Source organism: Cynocephalus volans, chromosome 15, assembly GCF_027409185.1.
Source record: "Cynocephalus volans isolate mCynVol1 chromosome 15, mCynVol1.pri, whole genome shotgun sequence".
NCBI lineage: Eukaryota > Metazoa > Chordata > Mammalia > Dermoptera > Cynocephalidae > Cynocephalus > Cynocephalus volans.
This window is the reverse complement of record NC_084474.1, coordinates 83,244,391-83,268,307: the sequence shown is the minus strand read 5'-3', so window position 1 is coordinate 83,268,307 and position 23,917 is coordinate 83,244,391. Positions and strand designations below refer to the sequence as shown.

At 48.3% G+C, this 23,917-nt stretch overlaps 1 protein-coding gene across 1 annotated transcript in view; it reads left to right on the top strand.

Moving 5' to 3' along the window:
- Positions 1-206: 206 nt before the first annotated feature.
- CYRIB (CYFIP related Rac1 interactor B) overlaps positions 207-23,917 on the top strand; it is a 146,852-nt gene continuing 123,141 nt past the window's right edge. Inside the window, exon 1 of the mRNA XM_063079551.1 lies at positions 207-400. The gene's annotated coding sequence lies outside the window, so the exon portion shown is untranslated. The remainder of the gene's footprint in view (positions 401-23,917) is intronic.

Sequence of the window (23,917 nt, the reverse complement as noted above, 5' to 3'; positions counted from 1 at the left end):
CCTCGCTCCCTCCAGCGGGGCGCCCGCAGCCCGGTGCCGGGCTTGGGGTGGGCGCCGGCGCGGGGCGGTCCCGGGCGCGGCGCGGCGGGGCCGGGGCGCGGGGGCGGCGCGTGGCGAGCGTCCTCCTTTTGTGCCCGCGCCGGCGGCTCGGCTTCTCCCAGGTCCGCGGCGCTTCCTCTTCCTCCTCGCCGCGTCTCTTCCTTTTATAGTTATTTCTCGCCTGGCACGCGCCGGGGCCGCCGCCGCCGCTGGTACTGCTGCTGCTGCTGCTACTGTCGCCGCGGCGGGGGCCGCTCGCAAACCTGTGGCGGTGACGTGACACCCGCCAACCCGGAAACGGCGGCGGCCGCGGCACCGGAGGCTCAGGCGCCCGCGCTCCCCTCGCCCGCCCGGGCCGCAGGTACGTGCCGGGGACCCGCCGCGAGGGCGCGGGGACGGTCACCGCTGCGGGGGGAGAGGGGGCGCCGCGGGGCTGGGGCGGCCGCAGGAGGCGAGGGGGCGCCGCGGTGTCGCCGCCCGGGTCTGCCCAGTGCGGGGAGCGCGTCGTGCGCCCCCAGGCGGGGGGCGCGGAGGTCGGGGTGGCTGTCCCCGGGCTGACCCCTCCCGAGAGCCAGGTGACGGCGCTGGGACCGGCCGCGGGCGCAGTGCAGCCCCGGCTCACTAGGGCTGTGGAAGGCCGGTCGCTTTAGAATTGAGGAACTGGAGGGGACGAGCACAGTCTCCATTGGCCTCAAGACTTCCTCCCGGGGTAGCCACCGCCTGTGCTGACAGCACTTCCTCTTTGCCCTTTATCTTTTCATAATCTTTTTTTTTTTTTAAATGGAAGTTCGATGTTCACGGGTGGATGCCTTTGCAGCCTGCAGGGCTTTCCCGGGGCTGTGCACACACACCGTGGGTCTGGAAGTAACCTGTGTGTCCGTTGAGACGTGTGTCCTGTGTCGGGGATGGGAGGAAAGAGGAACCGAGGACTTCCCTTGCTGGAGCCCCCCACGGGGGTGGGGGTAACAATGTCTTTGATCCCCACCCTGTTGCAAAAAATGGAGGGGTGGGGAGGGAATGAGTGGGAAGGAGATGCCGCTGGGGACTTTCATGGGGACTTTGTACCTATGTGTTTAATTCCTGATCTTGCTACTTACTGGCTGTGTGACCTTGGGCAGGTGGCTTACCCTCTCTGAGTCTTAGGCTCCTGTCTGTAAAATGGGCTGCTGTGAGATGCGCCTGGAGAAAATGAGACTGGCCTCGCTGGGGTGCAGTAATTGAAAGGGTCATTGTCAGTCACCTTTAGTTTCTGCAAACCCAGCGCCTAGAGGGGGTGCCTAGAGCACGTGGCAGGCGCTCTGGAGGTATTTGTGAAATACTGGGTGCGTGGTGAATTTTGAGAAGTGAGCTGTTGTGGTCCCACGTTTTGGCTTCCTTGCCCTGTGCCATCCCTCTCACAATCCCCAGACAGCCACATTTGCCACCTGGGCTCGTGGAATCCACCCTCCTCCCCGAGGAGGATTATCTTGTAAAAAATATTGACTCTCTGTGAAAAGGAGCTTAAACTCTGACTTTGAGACTCTCCCATTCTTGGAAAATCTCATTTGGTGGAAATAAAAAGGAATCATCATTTTGATTGCCACTGCCAGATGACAAGCGGAGGCAACTGCCAGGACTGAAAACTGGGATGATTTCCCAGGCCTTGGGGGTTCCTATAACTGTGGACGAAGCTGAGAAGTGGGTTTTCTCCCTGGGTGGGGCATGCAGAAGTGGTCAGCTGGCCTGGGTTTTTCTCCTGGGGAGGCACGTTGTAATTCGCATTCTCGAGATCCTTGTTGGGCTTTCAGAGTGGGAAGAGGCAGTGTGAGATGAAGGAGGTTAGAGTGAGTTCATGCACAGGGAACTTGAAAATGGAATTCAGATATGTGTTTCTGCACTTGACTTTGGGAGCTTTTCGAGTCATTTTGCTTTCTCCGACAGCCTTCCCTTCTCCTTTCTCAGTTCCCAAAGTCTTTTGTGTTCCTCCCTTCGGATCCTTGTCTTTGTGGGTTCCCCCACCCCCCAGGTCAGGAGATGAGTCTGAATGCTACTGTTGTTTTTAAGAGGCAACAGCAGGCACCTCTATGCAGTGAGAAGCGACAGTTTGAGCATGTGCAGATTTATTTTTAACTTGTGGAGTGGCCACGGTTACCTGTGAAGTAGAAATATTATTCTCATTTTCCCGAGACCTAAAGAGAGTCCAAGACTAAGCCCAAGACCCTCAGCCAGTGACAGGCAGATGCAGGGTTCTCACCTGCCTGCAAAGCTCGCGATCTTTCTGGTAGAGCCTGCTCCATTCTGAGTGCCCTTTGTGTTTCCCCTGCACCGGGCGGTTGCCTGGCATATGCTGGAAACTCAGTACATATTTTTTGACAGAATGAACAAAAGAGCGATGGTTTCCCCATTTCTCTTTATAGACATACACGTACATTCTGTTTCTATCTCAAAGTCGGCACATTCTCCTGTAGGTGACCTTGAAATTGTTTTCCGGTGGTTCCTCCTAATGTGGAATCCCAGTTCCTGACAGTTCTTACATCAGGATGCAGAGACTGATACGTGGGAAGGATTCCTGAGGGACTTGGGTGCCTGGATGTTGTGGCCTCACTCTCAGCATTACCGCCATCTCTTTTGAAGAGACCACCATTCATGTGGCTTTGACAGTTGGAGACTTAGCTGTCTTCAGCAAAACTGGCTTCCAGTGAGCATTGTGGAGGCAGTGTTGTTGAAGAGTCACATGTAAAATCAGTACACTTTAGCTACGTATGCACTGGCCACACAGCCTTAGAGAGCTCACGACCCTCTTGGACCCTCTTTTCTTCATCTAGAAACAGGCCAAAGAATCTCCATCCTCATCTGTCACAGGGGTCCTGAGTAAGAAAGTAAGATCCACATTCACACCTGTTTTCCCTGACACTGCTCGTGTGTGTGTGATCAAGTTGCTTCAGCTCTTGGAGCCTCAGTGTTCACATCTGTGAAATGGAGCCAATATGTTGTGTGGTTGTCTTGCTCATTGCAGCAGTGTAAGCGAAGCCCTTAGCACGGGCCCTGGTTCCCGTAAGCACCTGATGCGTGGCTGTGTCCTCAGAGGAGGACAGCATCTCAAAGGCCAGAGGCATCTCCCTTTTTTCACTTGAATTGGAGCTTCTTGAGAGAAGTAAACTGCAGGTGGGGGGAAAGGGATGATTTTATTCTCTTTTCCCTTCTCTAAAGGTGACAATTGATAAAGAAGACAGTCACTGTGATCCTGGTTTTCCTCTATATCTCAGGGTAAAGTGTCTTTCTCCCCCTCCCTCTCCTGTAAAGTCAACTCCTGATGTGCCTGTGACCTCATTTCATGTCTTCTCATGACCTTCGTGTTGACTCCTTCCTGCTTTCAGCTGAAACTTTACTTCCTCAGTTTCTCAAATGGACAAAGTTCCTGTTGCTTTGGTAGAGCTTTGGTGGTTAAGCCTTCCTTAGTCTTAAACGGGGTGACTGGCCTCATCAGGGTGAAAGTCAAGGATGCCCATGGTTAAGAACACTTATTTTTTTTCTCATCCTTTACGATACCTAGAGGCAGTGAGGGTTGGGGGGCCAGGCTGCCTGGGTTCACACCCCACCCTGGCTCTGCTGCTTGGTAGCTCTGTGACCTTGGGCAAAATGCTGCTTCTCACTTTGGGCTTCCTTCATATTTCAAATGAGGAAGAATAGCTGCCACCTAGAAGTGTTGCTGTGACGATCAACTCAGGGGTGGTATGGAAAGCCTCCCAGCAGAGTGGCACACAGTAGGTGCTCAGCAAATGTCTCCCCCACATCCCCCGTGCTCTTTCCATCCCTCCCCTGGTCCCATCATCCTACCCTTTCCTAACAGAGCTCCAGTTCCCCTTGGGAATGGAGCCCTTGGCTGGCAGGTTATGGCTAGATTAAAATTGGAGCCTCTTAGCTTTCTGAAGTCCAAGTGTGCTATTTTAAACCAATTGTTGACTGGCTGCTGTGTGGCGCTTCCACTGAATGGAAAGATAATTGTACCAGAGCTTGTCAAGAAGAGTAAATGGGGGAGTCATCGAGTTTACATTCTGTCCCATTGATTCTTTTTTCTCCTTTTCGAAGACTTACTGGCTGCCATCTGCTCCTTGAACATCGTGTTCATAAATATATAAATAATCGAAGTCGACGAGGAGGTTTGCTTTGAAAAGTGTTGCCAAGAGTGATTTTTATAAATATTTAAGATAATCTGAAACCATTAAAGGAATGGCAGCGTTTATTAAAAAACTGAAAACGTGTTTTGGGAAGGTTCCTTTTCTTTCCCAGTTGAGTAAATGTCAACAGTAGAAAAAGAGGGAAGAGTGGTTTCTGAGCGTGGACACAGGACCCGTGAGGGGTAGGTGGGCAGCCGGTCTGTCTCTGCTGTCCCATGTCGCAGCTGTGAAATCACTCATTTAAGGGGTGGGGAGGTGCCGGTAGGCCAATCCAAGGGATGAGGACAGGCTTACCATTTTTCAAAGCCTCCTGGACATCCTTGAGACTCTGAGAGGGCCAGTGAGTGACATGTGCCTGCTAGAAATTTCAGATCCTGCTTGTTGAGAGTCCTTGGCACGCTTCTAGAAGGTTCCTCGGGCCAGTCTCCTTTGGTTAATGATGGGCCATGTTTTAGCGAGTCCTGCTAAGACCCACAATTCGGGAGACTTCTAGGTGGTAAAAGCAAGGGATGTGGGTTGGAGGAGTGCCTCCCAGACTTGAGTGTGCTCCCGAATCCCTGGGGCATCACCTTGCAGATTCTGAGTCAGGGGTCTGGGGTGGGCTGAGATTCTGAATTTCTGACACTCCCATGAAATGTGATGCCTCTCATTTGTGGACCACACTTTGAGGAGGGGGGAGGGCTTGGAGATCATCTAGTCTGACCCCTCCTCCTCATTCATTTGGGACCCAGCTGACATTGAGGATGCAGATCTGAATATGACACTGGAGGTTCCCAAGACAGCTTATAGTTTAGTTAGTGGAAGAGGCAGCCATGCAAAAATCACGTACGACCAAACAGTGAGGTCCTAGGATAGAGTCCAGTACAGGCTGCAGTGGGAACGCAGAGGGTGGAGAAGAGAGATCTCGATCTGCCAGCAGGTGCTTAGTAAGCCCAGGAGGGCCTTGGCACTGTGAGCCGTGGAGGTGGGGCGCTGGCAGGGAGGGAAGGAGGGGCGGCAGTGTGAGCAGGACACGTCGTCGTGGTCTGGAAGCATCGAGCAGGAACCTCATGCTCAGAGTTTCAGGCCTCAGAGTCCAGTGCTCTAATTTAAACACATGAAGGAACTGGGGCCCCGAGAGGGAAGCATCTTGCCCAAAAGGCACAATCAGGACTGGAACCCAGGTCTTCCGTCTCCCTAGCTGAGCTTTCCCCTTTGACCCACGATGCCCATGCTTGCACCCTGAGGACAAGTGCTGGCTGTGCTTGAGCAGCAGGGCAAGAGGATGCTGAAGGCTGGAGCCCTCCCCTAGCTCCAAAGGTAGCTCTGCCCTTGACCTTCCTTCAGCACAGGACTAAGCCTATAAATCCACAGTGAAAAAGGGCCCCACATGGGAAAAGGACAGCTTTGAAATCACCATGCACCATGTCAGAGACTGATGCCATCCTATCCCCCTCCCGGCATCAGCACTCTTTGATAAGGAATGGGGGAGCACAGTGAGGGTACAGTCATCAGAGGAGTCAAGGACAGGAAGGTTTGGGCAGCAGGAGGAATAAAAGCTCCATACTTTATTCATCTGCTTAATAGAGGCTCCTGTCACTGGCTCCGTCTGGCCACTTTGAGCTCTTTGGAATTTAACCCGATGCTCACTCAGCAAATCCTATTGCACTGTAGAGCTGTAGGAGCCCCGGCCCTGCCTCTCAGCGCTGTGTGACCTGGGCAAATCACATCACCTTACTGAACCAAAATTGTCACTGGCAGAGCTGGGATGATATCACCTGCCTGTCTGGGGTCTTTGGAGGATTAGGCGGGATGATGTGTAGAAAAGCACCTAGCATAGGCCCTAGCAGAAACACTCCATAAATACAACCCACTTCCCAGAGGACATAGTCACAGATGGGTGAGAGCTGTATGATTTGTTCAGTGCCAATTTTGGACCAGGGTTATCCTTCTGGCAGAGATGGTTGTGGGGGAGGGTGGTGTGGCTGTATTTTTTCAAGATGTTTTCAAACTGCTGAGGTGGGCCGGCCCGTGGCTCACTCGGGAGAGTGCGGTGCTGATAACACCAAATTATGCAAATTGAGTTCTGTGCCCTTGGTTGCTGGCACCTTTGAAAGGGGACAGTGGTGAGGTGGGAAGTGTGGGCTATGGAGCCAGGGAGGTCTTGGTTCTGACCCAACTTCCTAACTGTGAAGTCTTTTGCAAATTGTATAACCTCCCCCAGCATCTCAGTGCCTGTTTCTCAGCTTGTTGTGGCTCTTAAGTCAGAAAATGTCTGGATGTGCCGGGCTCAGGCTCTGGAGTCTAATAGGTGCTCAGTAATTCGAGTCTCCAGTCCATACCACCTCAAGGCTGGGACTCAGGGAGAGCAGCGTGTCAACTAAGGGAGGTCTTTCCTGCCAGTCTCTTCACCTGCCCCAGCTTTGCTCAAAACCAGAGTTGAAGTAGAAAGCAGAAGACAACGTGGAAGTGAAACTTGGGCAATAACATCCTCAAATGTCTGCTTTGACCCCCTGAACTCTGGTTTTGTGTACTGCTCTGTGCTCCTGGGGCCAGTGTGCCTGCAGGTCAAACAGGCTTACCAATGAAAGAACCAAATAGAGATTTCTGTGTATCCTGAAAGTGATATTTTACAGTCATTCCTGAACACGCCTTCATAGCTCTCAAGTTTGGCATTCAACAGCAGTAACTGAGTGAGTGCCTACTATGTGCTAAGCCCTGTGATGGATCAGAGTACTCGTATCCCCCGGCCACCCCACATGAGTGCTGAAGGGGCTTGGGCAGCTCGGAGAGGAAGGGGTTTGGATTTGTTTGCTTGGGCTAACCCAAGCTCGGCCCCCTAGGCCTGGTCTTCTCACTTAGGAATTAGAAAATCATTTCTTTCTTTCTTTTTTTTTTAAAGCCAGTCAAGTTTAGCATTAGGGGGTTGTGCCAACTTTAGTGACACTAATGCTAATCAATTCTGATCGGAGTGGCCTAGAAAAGCATTTCTGACTAGGCTTGGAGATAGGACGATAGGGCAAATTGCCAGACCCCACGAAGTAGAGATGAACTGGTTGATAAAAGGCGGGGTGGGAGCTGGGGAGTGTGGTGACATTTCCAGACCCTTTGGCAGACATTTACAGCCCAGGCGAAGTCCTGCGCAAAACAAGGCTGCCATCAACACCATGTTGTGGGTTTTTGTGGGTTTTTTTTTTCCTGGTCTCCGTTATAACAACAATAACTTTCCCTTATGGAGCACGGACAGTGTGCCGTGTACTTCGTGTATTTTATTTCCTACCTTCAGAGTAACTCTGTGAGGCAGGTAATATCATCCCCATTTTATAGATGAGGAAACTGAGAATGCTTAGAGGCTAATAAGACCCGGAGCTGGAATTCAAACATACCACAGCAGCTTCATTGCCGACCAACCTTCTGTTTTGACTACCTGCTCCAGGTGAACCTCCCCTGTAACTCGACAAGGCTCCACATGGAGTCGTCTCCTCGGGAGTAGACACTGCTACTGCTAGATGCTGCTAGAGAGGGTGGTAGTTTTCTGAGTGGGCATCTCAGCAACCCTCACTGCCGAGAACCACCTACTGCAAACTCGTCAGCCAAGGAAGTTCAGAATTTATAGACTGCTGCTGTAAATAGATTACTTGGGCTAATTTGAACGGTGAGGTTTTTGGTGAATTCAGTGTGAAACTGACTCATGCTAATAACACACCTCTTGGTGGGTGTTGAGATTTGTAGCGCGTTTCATGGTCTGCATTAAGGTGCCTGCGTACACCCCCACCAGAGTAAGATCTGGGGGAAAGGAGGTCCTGAGGCTTCATGCTTTGGGGTTGAATTTGAAAGGAAAATTTCAGTGTTTGGACACTGGTCACTGTAGACAGTTGGATATAGGATTTACACCTCTGCTTTCAGTGTTCCCCTACCCATTTCAGTATGTGAACCTGCCAGAATATTCTATGCATGTGTTTCCTCTTGCCCAGTATTTCTTTCTTCTGGTCATGCCTTCGGTGTGCTTAAGCTTGCTGGGTGGGAGGGTCAAGAATCCACATTTTTAATGAGCACTTTCAAGTGATTCTGATGCTGTGGTCCCTGTCACCCGATTAGAGAAATACCTATTTAGTGTATAACCTTTTGGCCTTGTGACATCTGAGTGTGTTGGGGGTGGGGCAGTTGGTGTGACATGGAAGGACATTGAAGATTACCTAGTCACATCTTTTCCAGCCTTTTCCAGGCCATGGCCTACACAGGAGACAGAATTTGTAAGGCACAGGTTGGGGGAGGGGACAGTGAAAGAAGTATCTCCCAGTTGGAGGTGACTGACCCAGGGTCCCCACTGGCCCACAGTGCTGAGGAGGTCAGTATCTCAACACACTGTAACCTCTTCTTAGAGTCTCACTTGGGGGGAAGCTGTTCAGACAGCCAGTGGAGGCCCAGAGAGGTAATATGAGTCGTCCAGAGTCACACAGGAATATGGAAACCATTTAGGCCACTCCTCATCTGAAGAATGAGGAACCAGGGAGGTGAAAGTCTTGCTAAAGGACACACAGGCAGCTCGTGGCCTAATGAGGAGGGCCAGTTCTCATGATCAGACAGCCTGTCTTTAGAAGCTGGGTTGTAAAGCCTTGGGGCCCTGCCCAGTGCCCACCAGCCTCGGAGTTCGGGTTTCCTGTTCTGATCCGAGATGAACTAGTTTTCTGCTAGTCCCCAACAGACAGACACATCCCCCAAGACCCCAAAGCACCAAAGGAGAGAAAACCCGACAGAGCAGAGTCACATCTTCTTTGTGAAGTTCACAAGTTGGCATAGCAGGCAAAAATTCATAGTGAATATGAATGGACATGATTCCTTCTAAAAAGAAAAAAACAGTGGTCTCGTAGAAGTAGAGAGGAGTGTAATGGTTTCCAGAGGTCAGGAAGGGAAGGGGGGATTAACGGGTACAAAGTTACGGGTAGGTAGGAAGAGTACGTTCTGGTGTTCTAAGCTGACTAGAGCTAATGATGGGACATTGTGTGTATGACGGTGGGCCAGACGCAAGATGTCCACCAAACCGAGAAGGTATCTTGTGACTGAAAAATGAAACAGACAATTCCGTGTAGTAAAGCAAAGAATTTTATGAGGGTACATTACACACAGGATGATGGATCGGGCGGATGATGACCCAGAGGCGTCCTAACTCCAGATGTCTTGTGACAGTGTTTACTGTCATGGTGATCTTATGATGCAGGTAGCCAGACCGGCTGCTGCTGTTGTTGCCATGTGCGTACTTAGTCATTAAACTCCTTCTTTGTAGACAGCAAGCTGTTCCTACCTCTTGTTCTGCTACCTTACTCCTGCTTACTGTGTCACTTCTGTGGGCAGGTGCACACAAAGGACAGAGCAAGTGCTGAGGGCTCCACGATGGAGTAAGCTGGGTTCAGTCTCACATTGTGTGTTTCTAAATAGCTAGAGAAGGAAATCTTGACCATAATCACCACAGAGAAAAGGTAAATGTTTAGGAGGTGGGTATACTATCTACCCTAAGTGAATTGTTGTACAATATATGCATGTATTAGAACAACACACTATACCCCACAAATGTGTACAATTAAAAATAAAAAATAAAAGAAAGAAAATAATTCCAGACAATCCCCTGAATTGCCCCTGAAGGACAGTTCCATACACATGGTTTTATGTGTGTAATGCTGTATGTACAGTAACCCCAATGCATAAATGTACGATAGAGACAGTGGTGGACAATATACACTAAAGGACAGTGTACGATACACAAAAAAAGAAAGAAACAAATAAATACAATAGGCAAAATACACGTTTACGTTATTTGAAGTTTTTTAAGTTAAAGGAAAAAGGACTTGGCTTTTTTTGAGTAGAGTTGAATGTGGCCACGTCGAGTGAGGGTATGATGTAAGCCTGTTGCACGTTGTGATGCTTCGTGGACGTCTTCAGATTGTGCAAAGTTGCCCTTATACCCGCTGGTGGTGGGTTCCATGTATTACGTTTATATATATAATTATTCATTCAGGGGTTTCTCGTGCTTGAGTGTGATTAGTATGGCTGTCTGGTGCGGGAGACCTAGTGGACAGGAAGGAGGCAACTTTCCTTGGCCTAGCGAGGCCTGATCCAATTTTTTTGAATAAAAGCAGAGTCTCTTTGGTCACAGTAGCTCCTAGACTTAAGCCCTTTATGACTTTGTCATTGTTCCTGCACATCTCGAACCTGTGGTTGAATGCCCCTTCCTGGAGCTGATCTGAAGGGGCTTTGGCCTCCTGGACCCATGAGGGACCTCAGCCTTTGGTGGGGGACCGCAACCTTTGAATTTGACTCTGTGGCCCCTGAGGCCTCTGAGTGGAACAGTCTCTTTCCCAAGCAGTGTTTGTCAGAGTTTCTACGGAAGTGTAGAAAAACATCTGTATACTTCTGACTTTACCCTAGACCTCCCCCTCTCAGAAGTACATGGGGAATTAATCAGGTAGTCCTCTGAATGTCCCCCACCCCTGTCACCGGGTATGTGGTTGGAAAAAGCCTCTCTCCAGATAAACTCACCTTTGTCTCAAGACCTTGGACACTTAAAACCAGAAGAAAAGGAACCTGATCTTTTGTTCCCTCTGATCATCCCCAAATAGCTGTTGGGGGAGGAGAGAGGGAGTGTTTGATTCCACCTTGGAGCGATTTCTCCAATGCATTATGGAGCTCCCATTCAGCAAGGGAGATTTGAAAAGCACCTGAGATTTTTAGCTCAGCTTTTAACTAACAAAATAAAATGGAAATAACCTAGGTGTGTGACAGTAACCACATACTTAAAGCAGTTATGCTGCAGCAACACGGTAGAATATGACATGGCCACTCAAAGTCAGGGCCACAGAAGCTGCAAGGAAGCTTTGAAAAGCTATCAATCATTTATAGGAAAAAAGACTTAAAAGAAATACACCAAAGTGGTGTCAGAGGTTGTATTAGGGGGACAGAAGGTGGTTGATTTTCTTTTCCTTTCTCCCTTTTGCACATTTTTCTATAATGTGGTTATGTTACTTTTACAGAAGAAAACTTCCCCTCCCCTTCTCTCTTCTCTTTGCCTTTCCACTCCCCTCAACCTATGCAGAAGACATTAGTGTGACCATTTTGTCAATGAGGAAACCTGGGGTCAGTAAGAGGTCATATGATTTTTCTAGAATCACACCACACCTTCCTGGTGAGCAGCTGATGGGATTAGGAGAGTCTAGAAACACCTGGGGCCAGTAACTCTCTTAAGTCATACAGAAATTATTTCCAGGGAAAGGGAAGGTGAATGACAGCTACCAATGAACAACAGCGAAGTGTTTTCTGTTTGGGGGGCGTTGCCTACACAAGTGCCTAAGTGAAAATGAATTTCAGTTCAGATGGAGGGAGCTGCTGTCCAGTGCGATCTCAATGACAGATGAGTGACCTTATGTCTCTAAGCACCTGAGCATCCCCTGGCTCCTGCCTCTGACCGGGATGCACGGGACAGAGAGAAACAGATGTGTCTGCCTCTGGAAACCTACAAGGAGCAGCCGAACACAGGCACCTCGTGGGGGGCTGACCTATAACTGGCCATGGGAGTGCAGATTTCCAGCTAAACTCTGTGGTATTTAACATGCTGTTTTCTCTCAAGTTCTGTTATCAGTAATGCAGCCCATTTGTCATCTTTGCCTGTGTTTAGGAGGGGTCCTGATTCAAAACTCCTCGGCTGTTTTTTTTTTTTTTTAAATGGAAGCATAAAATATGGAAATGTATCTGGTATGTAGATGCCAGACGTATGTTTGATGAACGAGAATATGAATGAACATTCTACTTTGGGTGGATGGTTGAAATTGGTGCCCGTATTAATCTGTTTCTGTCGCTTACAAGAGAATACCTGAAACAGGGCACTTTATAAAAAAAAATATTTATTTCTTACAGTTTTGGAGACTGGAAAGTCAAAAGTCCAGGGAACACATCTGGTAAGGACCTTTTCTTGGTGGTGACTCTACAGCGATGCAGGGTGTCGCATGGTGAATATGGCATAAGCAGAGACAGCTACCTCCTTACTTCTCCCTTTAAAGCCCTCAGAACCACGCCCGTGACCACTATTAAACCATCAGTGGATTAATCCATTTACTAGGGCATGGTCCTCACAATCTAATCACCTCTTCAAGCTTCACCTTTCAATTACCCTAATAGGATTTCCCACCCTCTTAACACTGTCACAGTTGGGACTAAGTTTCTAATACATGGACTGGGGGACAGCAGTGCCTTTTAAAATATTCATTTCGCACTCTAAGTCATCACTTTTATATGTGTGTATATGTGTTTCTATGATTAGATATGAAAGGGGACACATTTTAGCATTTCAAATACGCATTTATTGAGTGTCCAGAGAATCCCTAGGTTAGTCCTTCGCCTGCCCTGCTCTGTCCCTTCCCCGGGCTCTGAGAGAGGAAGTGATGCATAAATTGGTCAGTTGTGCTGCTGTGGGTGAAGGTGTGAACGGAGAAACAAACCTCCGGCCACTTGCTGAACCAGGCACTGGGCTTGCTGAGCCATCGTGCATGTTCCTCATACTCAGAGAAGGGAAATGAAGGCCTAGAACCCAAAGTGAACACGCTGATGGTGGAGCTTTCTGCTGGGCATACATCCTCTCATTTAATCCTCATCACAACCTTGCAGGGAGATTTAGTTCAACTCAGCAGCTCGTGGCTGGCGGCCCATCAGGTGTGGAGCAGTTCTGGTAAGAGGTTTAGTCCTCACGAGAAATTGAAACCTTATGGCAGCTCCGAGGTTTTAATGGCCTGAGGGTGTTGATTTTGTCTGCTTCTGGGGTGCTTGGCATACAGGGGCCTTGCCTCTGCCTTAGGTCTCCAGCTTTGCCCATTTGTTCGTCCTGTGGCTCCGACATGGCATGTCACTTCTCTGAGCCTCCCTTCTCTTCCCTTCCCTATATACACCCATATAAAAGGATGTATATTGCACAGGAGGCCTTGGGTAACTCATGCATCTGTCTCCTCCCCACTGAGCAGACCCAGAGGGTGCTGTCACTGGCTGCCCTCCCCAAGGGGTGTGGCTGCTCTCTGGGCAGCAGACGGGGTCTTCCTAGATCTGTCCCCATGCTCCTCCACACCTCCTGCTTCCCATCCTTCTTCCCTCCCCACCAGTGCCATTCTCAGAGCGTGGGACAATTCCTTTGTTAGGGTGAATAGTGGAGGCTTAATTCTAGGAACAGACGTCTATGAATAGATGTGCTGGATGAAAGCATTTTGCCAAGTTTGAGCTGAGCTGAGTATTGTCGATGCTGAATTAAAGATGAGCTTCCTGGCTCTCTGTTCTATTTAGTGTTGACCAGACACCGTATATTGAATCTTTAAAAAAAGGAAAAGAAAAGGAAGAGAAAAAAAGTCAGAAAGGGACTTACGTGATAGGAGATAAAGTACAGTTGCCTCTCGGTATCTGAGGGGAATTGGTTCCAGGACCCCCGCCCAATTCCAAAATCCATGGATGCTCAAGTCTCCCATATAAAATGGCATAGTATATGCATATAACCCACACACATCTTCCTGTATACTTTAAATCATGTCTAGATAACTTATAATACCTACTGTGTAAATAGTTGTTATCCTATATCGTTTAGGGAAAAATGACAAGAAAAAAGAGTCTGTACTTGTTCAGTTACAGCAACCATCACGGGCCTAACTACATTTTTGACCCATGATTGACTGAATCTGCGGATGCAGAACCTGTGGATATGGAGGGCCGACTATAACACCGCCTTCTACCTGTAGAGTGCTTTGAGTTTACTCAAACTTTGGCCGTGTCCTACTAAACACTGCCAAACCCAGGACAGGGCCATTTTCTCTTTTAGATTTGCAGGCCAGGGTCACAGTAGGCCTTGCTGCATGAGTGATTGTAGAACGAATGCATATTTTTTTTTAGAAAATTGAAGCTCAGAGAGGATGGGTGGTTTGCCCAAAGCTGCACAGCTGGTCAGGGCCAGAGTTGGTACCTATTTTCTTAGCCCTGGCTCTTATTAAACTCCACTCGGTGGCTTCCTGACAGCTGCCCTTCAGGCTGGTAGAGAATGTAAAGTCAAAAGACACACTTAATTCATGAAAAGAGCATTACTGAGGCTGCATGCTCCCTTTCTTCCGAAGCTTGTTGTGCCTTTTACTCTCAAAATGAGCCCGTTCTCATAGTGGCCACATAAACTGTCTTCCCCTCCCTGACCACACCCTTTGTTGTGTGTAAGCATTTTCTTATTTGTGTGACACTCACTGGGTTTCCTCCAAAGATCCGAGAAGCCACATGGGGCTGTATTATTTTGTGAGTTGAAAGTCAGGGTGGAGCTAGAGCTGAAGGAAAGAAGACATTCGTCCTCCATGAGCAAGGACTCTGTCACTGTCTGTTAGGCGGGCCCTGAGTGGGGTCTCCTCTGGAGCACTCACCCTTTGTTGTCCAAGCCTGTCCATTTTCTCAGCTGTGGGTCATTCATTCATCAAACCATGCGGAGCCCCTGCTGTGTGCTGGGCACGGTACTGTGGGTGCTGCTTCTCATAGTTAGTGCTGCCCCATCCCTCTAGCCAGCTCAGGGTGGTGTCCACGTGGGTCCCATGCACCTTCAGACTGTCCAGAAAGGTGCTCTAAAGGTGTACGCTACTGTGGAAGCTCCTGCACCCCTCACCCCCTCCCTTTTTGGGTCTAGTGGGTAGAAAACCTTGCCCTCAGTATTTTCTGGTTTTTTACATTTTCAGCAAGCATGCACAATGCGTGAACTCTGTGCCAGGGTTTGGGTTAGGCGCCTGGACAGGGAGATTAAAAGGATACAGGTGCTGCCCCCAGAGGGTCTCAGACTGTAGGAGGAGATGGGCATAAAGACAGATCATTGTGTTAGTATGCAAAGTGTTAATATTTTGAAATATTTTGAAACATGCAAAACAATACTGTATACTGCCTAGGAGGTACAATTATATATAGTAAAAGTAGAAACTCATGGAAATGATAAACACCAAATTCAGGATAGTGCTTACCTCTGGGGATTGGGGAGAGGGTTATGGGTTGGAGGTGCCCAGGAGATGTCCTTCTATTTGCTGTATGTTATTCCTCAAGCTGAGTGGTGGATACAAGAGGTGGTTTTATTTATTCTTTACATGTTTTCTGTACATCTGAAATATTGTATACACTAAATTTTTTAAGACAGTTGTGAGCAAGGGGTTATTTGGAAACTTTAGTCTGGGAGGGTCTCTAGCCTGATATGGATGTTTCTTCTCTCGGCATTTCTAGCAAAGCACAGGGCTTGGCCAGACTCACAGACATAGGAACTATTGAACCTAACTCAGCCTGGAGGTGCTGGGAAGCGCTTTCAGTTTGAACTGAGTTTTGAAGTCCAGTGCTGGGAACAGCATTTCCGAGGTCTGAACAGGCAGGCAGGACAGCCTTCTAGGAACTACAGGTATGAAGGGGTGGGATTGGCTGAGCTTGGAGCTGTCCTTCTAGTCTGTTTTGCTCTTGGCCATTTATATTCAGAATGGCTCAGAATCCGGGTTGGCTTGGAGTTGACTCGGGATGGACTCCAGTCTCCTATTAATCCCAAGCGGGTTTCCAGAGAGTGCTTCGATGTTCATTGGGGCCTCAGCATGGCCAGGGATTAGTCCCGGCCCGAGGAGATTGACTTCAGCTTCAAGTACAGAAAGCCACTGGCAAACTGAGACTCTGGAAGGAGTTGGACCTGCAGAGTGTGAAAGCTGATGGGAGGGATGGTCTTGTACAGAAGAGAGCCAAGTGTGGGTGCACCGAGCATCTTGAGGTTGCCATCGTCTGACATGAAAGACTCATCTGGGAAACTGCTGCCTGCTGGGGTGGGGTTGGGGGGGCAGGGGCAGGAGGAGGCAAGGGGGCCCAGCTTTCTGTTTAGCGGCTTGAGGAATAATGTATATTCAAGATGGTTTTCTTAGAAAACATAGCAAAGCCAAGGAAATCCCCGGGGGAGCCAGATTAAAGCACTGATGGGGATTTCATCAGGGCTTAATCAAAAGACACTGATTGTTTTCTGGCCCCCTCTGGTTACTCTCCCATTGTTGTCTTTAATTGTGGAAACTTGTTCATTAGGGTTTCATCAAGGCTGGCTCTGGGCACCGCCCCTCCTTTGCCCCCTTTGATCTCTGGGAAGCCATCCACTTCCTTGGGGAATCTTGAGGGCTCCCCCGCTCCTCCACATCTTGGCCACTCATGTTCAAATTTGGGCCAGACTTGCGCACGTATTTCAGAACAGAGGTACTCCTCTGCACCCCAGGTTCCTGCGTGGACTAAGGAAAAATTTAGAGCGTGGGTAGCTGTCATTGGAAGGGACCTTAGTCAGTATCTAGTGCAGTGCTCAGAGAAGGATATTGAAGTCCTAGAGATGAGCTGGCAGTGAATGTTCTGGAAGAGGCAGCTTCAGCTTCTGACACTTCTTAAGGTGCCTCTTTTAATCTGCACACAAATTCTTCCTTCCAAGGCTGCCCCCAACGAACCTGCAAATCCACAGGATTTGTAAATGGAGTCTTGCAGGCTGTTTGACAACCTAGGGGCAGGAGGGTGGAGGGGAGATCGTGTTAGCTGCATCGTGATTCTCTGGCTCTGTCCAGAGGAACATAGCATGTATCTCCCACCGGGGACCAATTAATTCTGCAGGAAGTTACGGTTTACATTTCACCCTGGAAACTTGGGCATTGCACACATTAATGCGCCTTGGCTCACAAAGCATCCTCCTGCAAGTTCTGTTTAATCACAGTCATGATTGAAAACTCACTGCATTTTCCCCTGATTTTATTAGCTAGTCCTTGCCCACATTTCATCTGCTTTCTGTTAAACACTCTTTCTGGGTCTGTGTTTATAGACCCTGAATAAACACAAATCCTTGACTTTAATTAGGAAGCCAGCAATGGCCAAAAAAGGAGGCTCATTCTGTCTGTTTCTCTTGGACTGTTGTTGAAAGGAGAGTAATGAGGACAGGGATCCCCAAGCAGATAATAGTGTGGCCTGGGGGTGGGGGGAATCATGTGGTCTCTCCCACCCCAGTGGACCATATGTTCTGAGTCAGCTCGAGTTACATCTTGAATAGATGATGGCATTACCTGCACTTCATGCATTCAACAAAGGGACACCACCTTTTCATAACACCATTTCACGATCACACTTCAGAGGGCAGCAGTCTTTACCTGTGTTCATTCCTTTATCTCTGTGCCTAGGAGAGAGCATACCGTGGGTGTATTTGTTTAATGAACAAGTGAGTATCTGACATTCCATCATTAGGAATTCTTTTTTTATCTTCAGGGTATCTTTAAAAAAAATAGCCCAGAAGAAGAGTAGAGAGTGCATTAGGTCCCCAATGATGGGATGATCACAGGAAGGCAGGTGGAACTCTGCGGCCCCTGCGGAGAGGGTTTACCAAAAACTGGCTGCGGTGGAGAGAGTTGGTTTGGAAATTGATACGAAGAGAGTGAGCTTAGAGACCCAGCTGGTTTTAGTAGCAATAACATCTCCGCTGAGTCAGCCAAGCCCTCTGAGACAAAGTTCCTAATCTATAAAGAGGGGAGGGAATGGTAATGCCAGATTCTTACCTTAAGAGTCTCACCTGCTCCTTCCCACTTGGTTTCTGTTTCCCCACGGACTCTCTGTCCTCTCAGATGTTCCCATGGGTCCTGACCCAAGACATTCATCCTGTGCCGACTGTGTGCCAGGCGCTGTGCTAGGCCCTGGGGACATAGTGGTGGATGAGTTAGGTGAGTCCGTGTTTCTTCTAAGCCAGGGAGTTTAGAGTGAAAGACAGCCATGATGCAGGTGCTGTGAGGTAGAGGATCCTGGGCCTGTGCATCGAACCAGCCTGAGAACCTGGGGAGGGCATCCAACCAGCCTGAGACATCAAGGAGGGCTTCCCAGAGGAAGTGGCATCCGACAGGGTAAGGGCTGTTTTGTGACTCTTTCGGCTCCAAGCTCTAAGCAAAGTGCCTTGCATAGAACAGGTGTTCAGTGAATGAATGAGGGAGTGAATGTGTATGAAAGTGTTTTATAAACTGGAAAGTGTGGTGCAAATGGTGGGTGTTGGTTTCAGTGAATGAATGAGGGAGTGAGTGTGTATGAAAGTGTTTCATAAACTGGAAAGTGTGGTGCAAATGGTGGGTGTTGGTTTCATGATTTGTGGAGGGGACAGTAGGGGTGCCTAAGACAAGCTTCATCTCCCAGTTTTCTAAGGGCCATCAGTTGCCAAGAGCTCGGGTCTATCCTGGAGCACAGCCAGCTGGGTGACAGTGTCAGCCTCTGTCTCTTGTCCCCCCACTCAAAGAAGCAGACTGCCCATGGCTTGACATTTTAAGCCAACCCAGTATCCGGCTGCCCTTGCTCAGAGGATACAGATTTGGACACCCAGCCCTGCTCCTCTAGACCTCAGTCCTAGGGCTGGTAGCAGACTAAGGAGGTAACTTACTGGGGTGTGTGTGTAGAGAAATGGGATGATGCCCATAAAATGCATATTCCCATCACTAACTTCTAACCCTGCATTATAATTGCCAGCCTCAAAACAAAGCTCACTTTTTTATGGTCCTCCCCTCCCGATGGCTGAACCTCTGGAGGTCAGGGTTGGCGACTGATTCATTTTTGTAACCCCAGTCCCTAGCACAGGGTCTGGCACTTCTGGGTCTTGAGGACAGTTTGCTGAATGAATGAATGAATGAATGAGCATCAGAGGATGGGAAATTATACAGAATGTAGATGATGCTGAATGGCTTTATGGAACATGGGGAAAGGATGTTTCTAGAAATGGCCTTCTGCTACTACTTTAGATGTTTTGCAATCGTAGATGCTTGAAATTCTGCTTCACACTTGCTCTCTGTGGTGAGAGATGAAGAAACACTTCCGTTGTTCACACTTGGCCCCGGGGCTGTGTAGACATGCAGGGGCCTCTCCCTCACTTCCGCCACCCTGGGAGCCCCTGAATCCATTCTGTAGGACTCAGTAATGGTATCTATTGATTCTGGGAACTTCCTGTATCTTCTCATCAAATTCTTTTTTTCTTGATAAAATAGTCATAGCTGATTTCTATTGTCTGTATTCAATAGCCATGACTGGCATGTGCCACCAAGGCCATAGTGAGGCACATTGTCCCTGCTGTAGGCCTTGGTAGTGAGACGGGAGGCTTGCTTTGGTGCGTCTGTGTCTCCCACCCTCCTTTTTGTGAGGTAGGCACCCCCCACCAGCCCAACCCTTTCCTTGAAAACCCAGTCCTCTGCAGTTCAGTTCAGTAAACACTGAGCCTCCTGTGTGTGTCAGGCATTGTGCTGAGCACAGGGATACAGAGAAAAGAAGCCTCTGGAAGTTCCCTAGGTCTGCTGTAACAAAGTACTATAGACTTGGGGTATAAACAACAGACATTTATTGTCTCTCAGCTCTGGAGGCTGGAAGTCCAAAGTAAAGGTGCCAGCAGGGTTGGTTCCTTCTGAGGACTGAGGGAGAACCTGGTCCATGGCAATCTTTAGTGTTTCTTGGATTGTACACGCACCACCCTGGTCTCTGCCTTCATGTTCATGTAGCATTCTCCCTGTGTGTGTCTCTGTCTTCACATGGTTGTCTTCTTATAAGGACACCAGTCCTATGGAATTAGGGCTCACCCTACTCTGTCCTCATCTTAACTAATTACGTCTGTAACAACCTTGTTTCCAAATAAGGTCACAATTCAGCATATAACCCAGCAGCATCCAGAGGTGGAGACAGACACACCAATGGATAATTATGTCCGGCATGGTAGGAGAGTAGGGGTGGGCAGGGGTGCACGCTGTGGTTGCAGAAGGGACTCATGACCCTGATGGGGTGCCCTTGAAGAGAGGTAATGCCTGAGCTGGGTTAGTAGAATGCAAGGAGGTAGCTAGACAAATGGGTAGCAAGGAGGGGATTCCTGTTGTAGGGTGTGGAATAATGAAACCAAGGAAGCAGAGAATGGTGTGTGGTCAGTCTGGAAGGGAAGGCAGAAGCCAAAATATGGATGATCTATATGTCAGGGGTCAGCAAACTTTTTTTGTACATATGAGTAAAGTAGTAAATGTTTAGGCTTTGCAGGCCATATGGTCTCTGTCGCAACCAGTCTGCTCTGCCATCATTGTCGTGTGCAAGCAGCCACAGACCATCCATGGGAGAGTGAGCATGGCCATGTTCCAATAAAACTTTATTTACAAAAACAGGTGGTAGGCCTGATTTGGTATGTGAGCTGTAGTTTGCTGACCTCTGTTGTACAGCAAGCCGAGGAGTTTCTACTTTTTTTTGAGGTTACGGTGCATATATGAGGGTACTTCAAAAAGTTCATGGAAAAATAGAATTAAAAAATAATACGAATCTTTCCAGGGATTTTTTGAAGTGTCTTCGTATATACTTCTGGTTGCTCATAACAGTAAACTCAAGCTGGTTTAGGTAGGAAAGGGAATTAATGAAGACATATAATTGAAACGTCCAAGGGTAGTGCAGGCTTCAGGTGGGGCTTAACTTGGACCCTTCCTCATTTCTCTGCTGTTTTCCTCAGCTCCACCCTCCTGTGTGACCTTTGTCCTCAGACTGCCTCCCTCATGGTGGTGATGTGGCTGCAGCAGCTCCAGGCTTTGCATCCACTGTTTTCCCCCACTTCCTGTTGTGCCAGCTTAGGTCATGTGTGTATCCTGGAGCCAATCCCTATGGCTAGGAGAATGCTGTGTGCTGATCGGCTGAGGCCTGGGTTCCCTCTTCTTGAATTGCTCACTGACAAAGGGACTGGGACCAGATGACCTGCCTTAGGCCAGCCAGGGCAATCCCGAAGGGAGATATGGCCAGTTCTGCCCAAACTGCATGCTGTGCCCCAACAGGAGAGGGTAGGACGAGTCTACCTGAGGGAGGATTGTACGCAGGAGAGTGATGCAGTCAGGTTTACGATTTCTAGAAAAATCGCTGACATTGTGATGTTGAGGAAAAGAGGCTAGAGGGAAGGACACTGTTAGGAGGTTGTTTCTAAGATCGTTGTAGCCAGTAGTAAGGCAGTGGCACTGGACATGGAAAGAGGAGAATGGATTTGAGATCTACGGTGGAGGTAAATTGATAGAACGTGTGACTCATTTAATGTGTGTGAAGGAGCGGTAGCAAGACAGAGTCTTCAAGACGTTCCCATTTGTAGTTTGGTAACAGAGAACTGGATGAAGAGCACACATGCAAGGGAAGACATTGAGTTCTGTGATGAAGAAGGTGTGACTAAGTTCTGTGACTTAGCAGGTGTCTGTACCCAAGGTAACCCTTGCCTGCTCACGCCAGCCTTGTTAACCCGGAGTAGACCCCATCTTTTTTATTAGAATTTAAGGAAGCCAAGAAATGCTGTGTTGCCATAGAGGAAAGGTTTCTCTTCCTTCCTACCCTGTATCCTTTCTGCTCTGGCTGCCAGGAAGCTCAGAGCCAAATTTATGCTTAGTCATAGCGGCTGTAACCAGCCCTCATGTTCAGTCTATCTGCTTTGCCATTGTTTCCAGATCACTTTTTAAAATTCTTCTGTTTAGAGTCCTTAGGGGTCCTTTTTTGTAAGCTATCTCAAGTCTCTTTTGGAAAGAGGCAAGGTGTATACAGGTGACAGAGAAAGGTGGAAATGAGAACACTGTGTTGATCAGGGCCCTGAAGCTCTGTCCCCCTTTTCTGAATTAAATGCTTCTAGTCAGGGCAAGGCTGGCTGATCTTGGAGACCGGGATTTTAGGCTCCTGGAGGACAGTGCCTGTGTCCTTCATCTCAGTGTCTCCAGCATTTATCACAGTACCTGGAACATATGAGATGCTCACTAAATAGCTATGGAAAACAGAGTAAATCAGTGCTGGCTGAATCCCATGTTATCTTTCTGGGTGCTGTTCCCAGGCGGGCCAGTAGGTTGTTTCTCACTCTTTGACAAGTGGGCAGGGTGCTGAGGGGACATCCCCCCCTGCCCCCACAATTCATTCTTCTTATTGTGCCAGATCTTTTAAAAATGTCAAATCTTGCCTTCACTCCATCTCGATACCCTGCCCCTTCCCTTCAGAGTCCTCCACTCGATATGTACGGAGTGTGTGCAGTTTGCATGCCTGTTTATGAGGTCTCCCCCCACTACCCCAAAGGCAGGGACTACATCTACAAGATACTTCAAAAAGTTTGTGGAAAGATTCATGTTATCTTTTAATTCTATTTTTCCATGAACCTTTTGAAGTACCCTCGTATCTGTTCATTCACATTAACATGATGCCTGGCACTTGGTAAATACTTGCTCAGTAAATGCTCATTGACTGAAACGAGGCTGGTGTCCATCCATTTGACCAGCATTTATTGAATACATACTACGTGCCAGGCAGGCACTGTGCTAGGGCCCAGGGATACAGTGGAGAATAAGAGACACAATGTTTGCCCTCCTGGAGTTTTAATTTCAACTCCTTAGCCTGTTCTGCCCGTAAATCATGTCTTGTTCTTTACCTGTTCACTCATTTGTACATGCATACATATGCATATAAATATTATATATGTATGAGTCATTTACCAAACACCTACTACGTGCTAGATATAAAACATGCATATATATGTATGTGCCATGTATGTATAAAACAAGCATTTATTGAACACTATATGCTACAAATAAGAACATGCTTTTAGATATAAAACATGTATATTCAGCATATGCATATATGAGGGTACTTCAAAAAGTTTGTGGAAAAATAGAATTCAAAGATAATACACATCTTTTTGGGAATTTTTTGCAGTACCCTTGGATGCATATGTACAGGTATTTGTGGAACACTACTCGGTGCCCACACCGGGTGAGCACAGCCTAGTAGAAGAAATGGAGAAGAAAATGCCATTTTCATAGACTGTCCGGGGAAGTGCCCTAAATGTGATGAGCCAAGGCAGAGAGGTGGCCCTTGGTTGCGCTCCTTTCCCTGGGAGCTATGGTGTGAACTAAGGATGTCAGGTCTGCAGCGTCCTAAACACATCACATCGTGCAAGTGGAGTGGCCGCGAGTTCTGGTGACTTGATAGGGACGGTCTGGCCACAGTGCCTGCTGTGCCTGGTCCCTGTGAGGAAGAGACTCGGAGCAGCTTCTTATGTATTGATTTAGGGGCTTGCCAGAATCAGAGATGGTCTGGGGAGTAACTCAATTTGATTCTTTTAAAATAATCAATGAGATGGAAATTTCAGAAAACTAAGAGACTTAGATCTGTATAGATATAAAACTTCTCTTTTTCCTTAGAGTTGACAGTAGTTGGGGGAGGGGTCATGTTAGTGACAAAAGCATTTCTCCCGCTCTTCCCTCATCCCTTCCTCATCTGAAACTTGCTATTTATCTTGGTTATCTTGTGAAGGTTTGTCATTCTCTTAACCCCATTACTCCTTGGTTTTGAAGCCAAAATGACCCTTTCAGTCCATTCAGGCTGTGAATGGTGCCCCAGGGCAGGTCCCTGATGGCTTCTTTGGTGGTGAGGATTCTGGACGGGTCATCTGCATGAGCCCTGCATGCTGGCTTCACCCTGCGCTGGCTCTTTTCTGTTTTGTAACAGCTTTATTGAGGGATACGGTAAGCAGAAGAACAGCCCCCCAAGGTGTCCACGCCCTAATCCCCAGAACCTGTGAATACTTTACATGGCAAAGGGGACTTTGCAGATGTGACCAAATTAATAATCCTGGATTATCTGGGTGTGCTCAGTGTCATCACAGGGGTCCTTAGAAGAGGGAGGCAGGAGAGTGAGAGTCAGAGAAGGAGAGGATCAGAATCCAA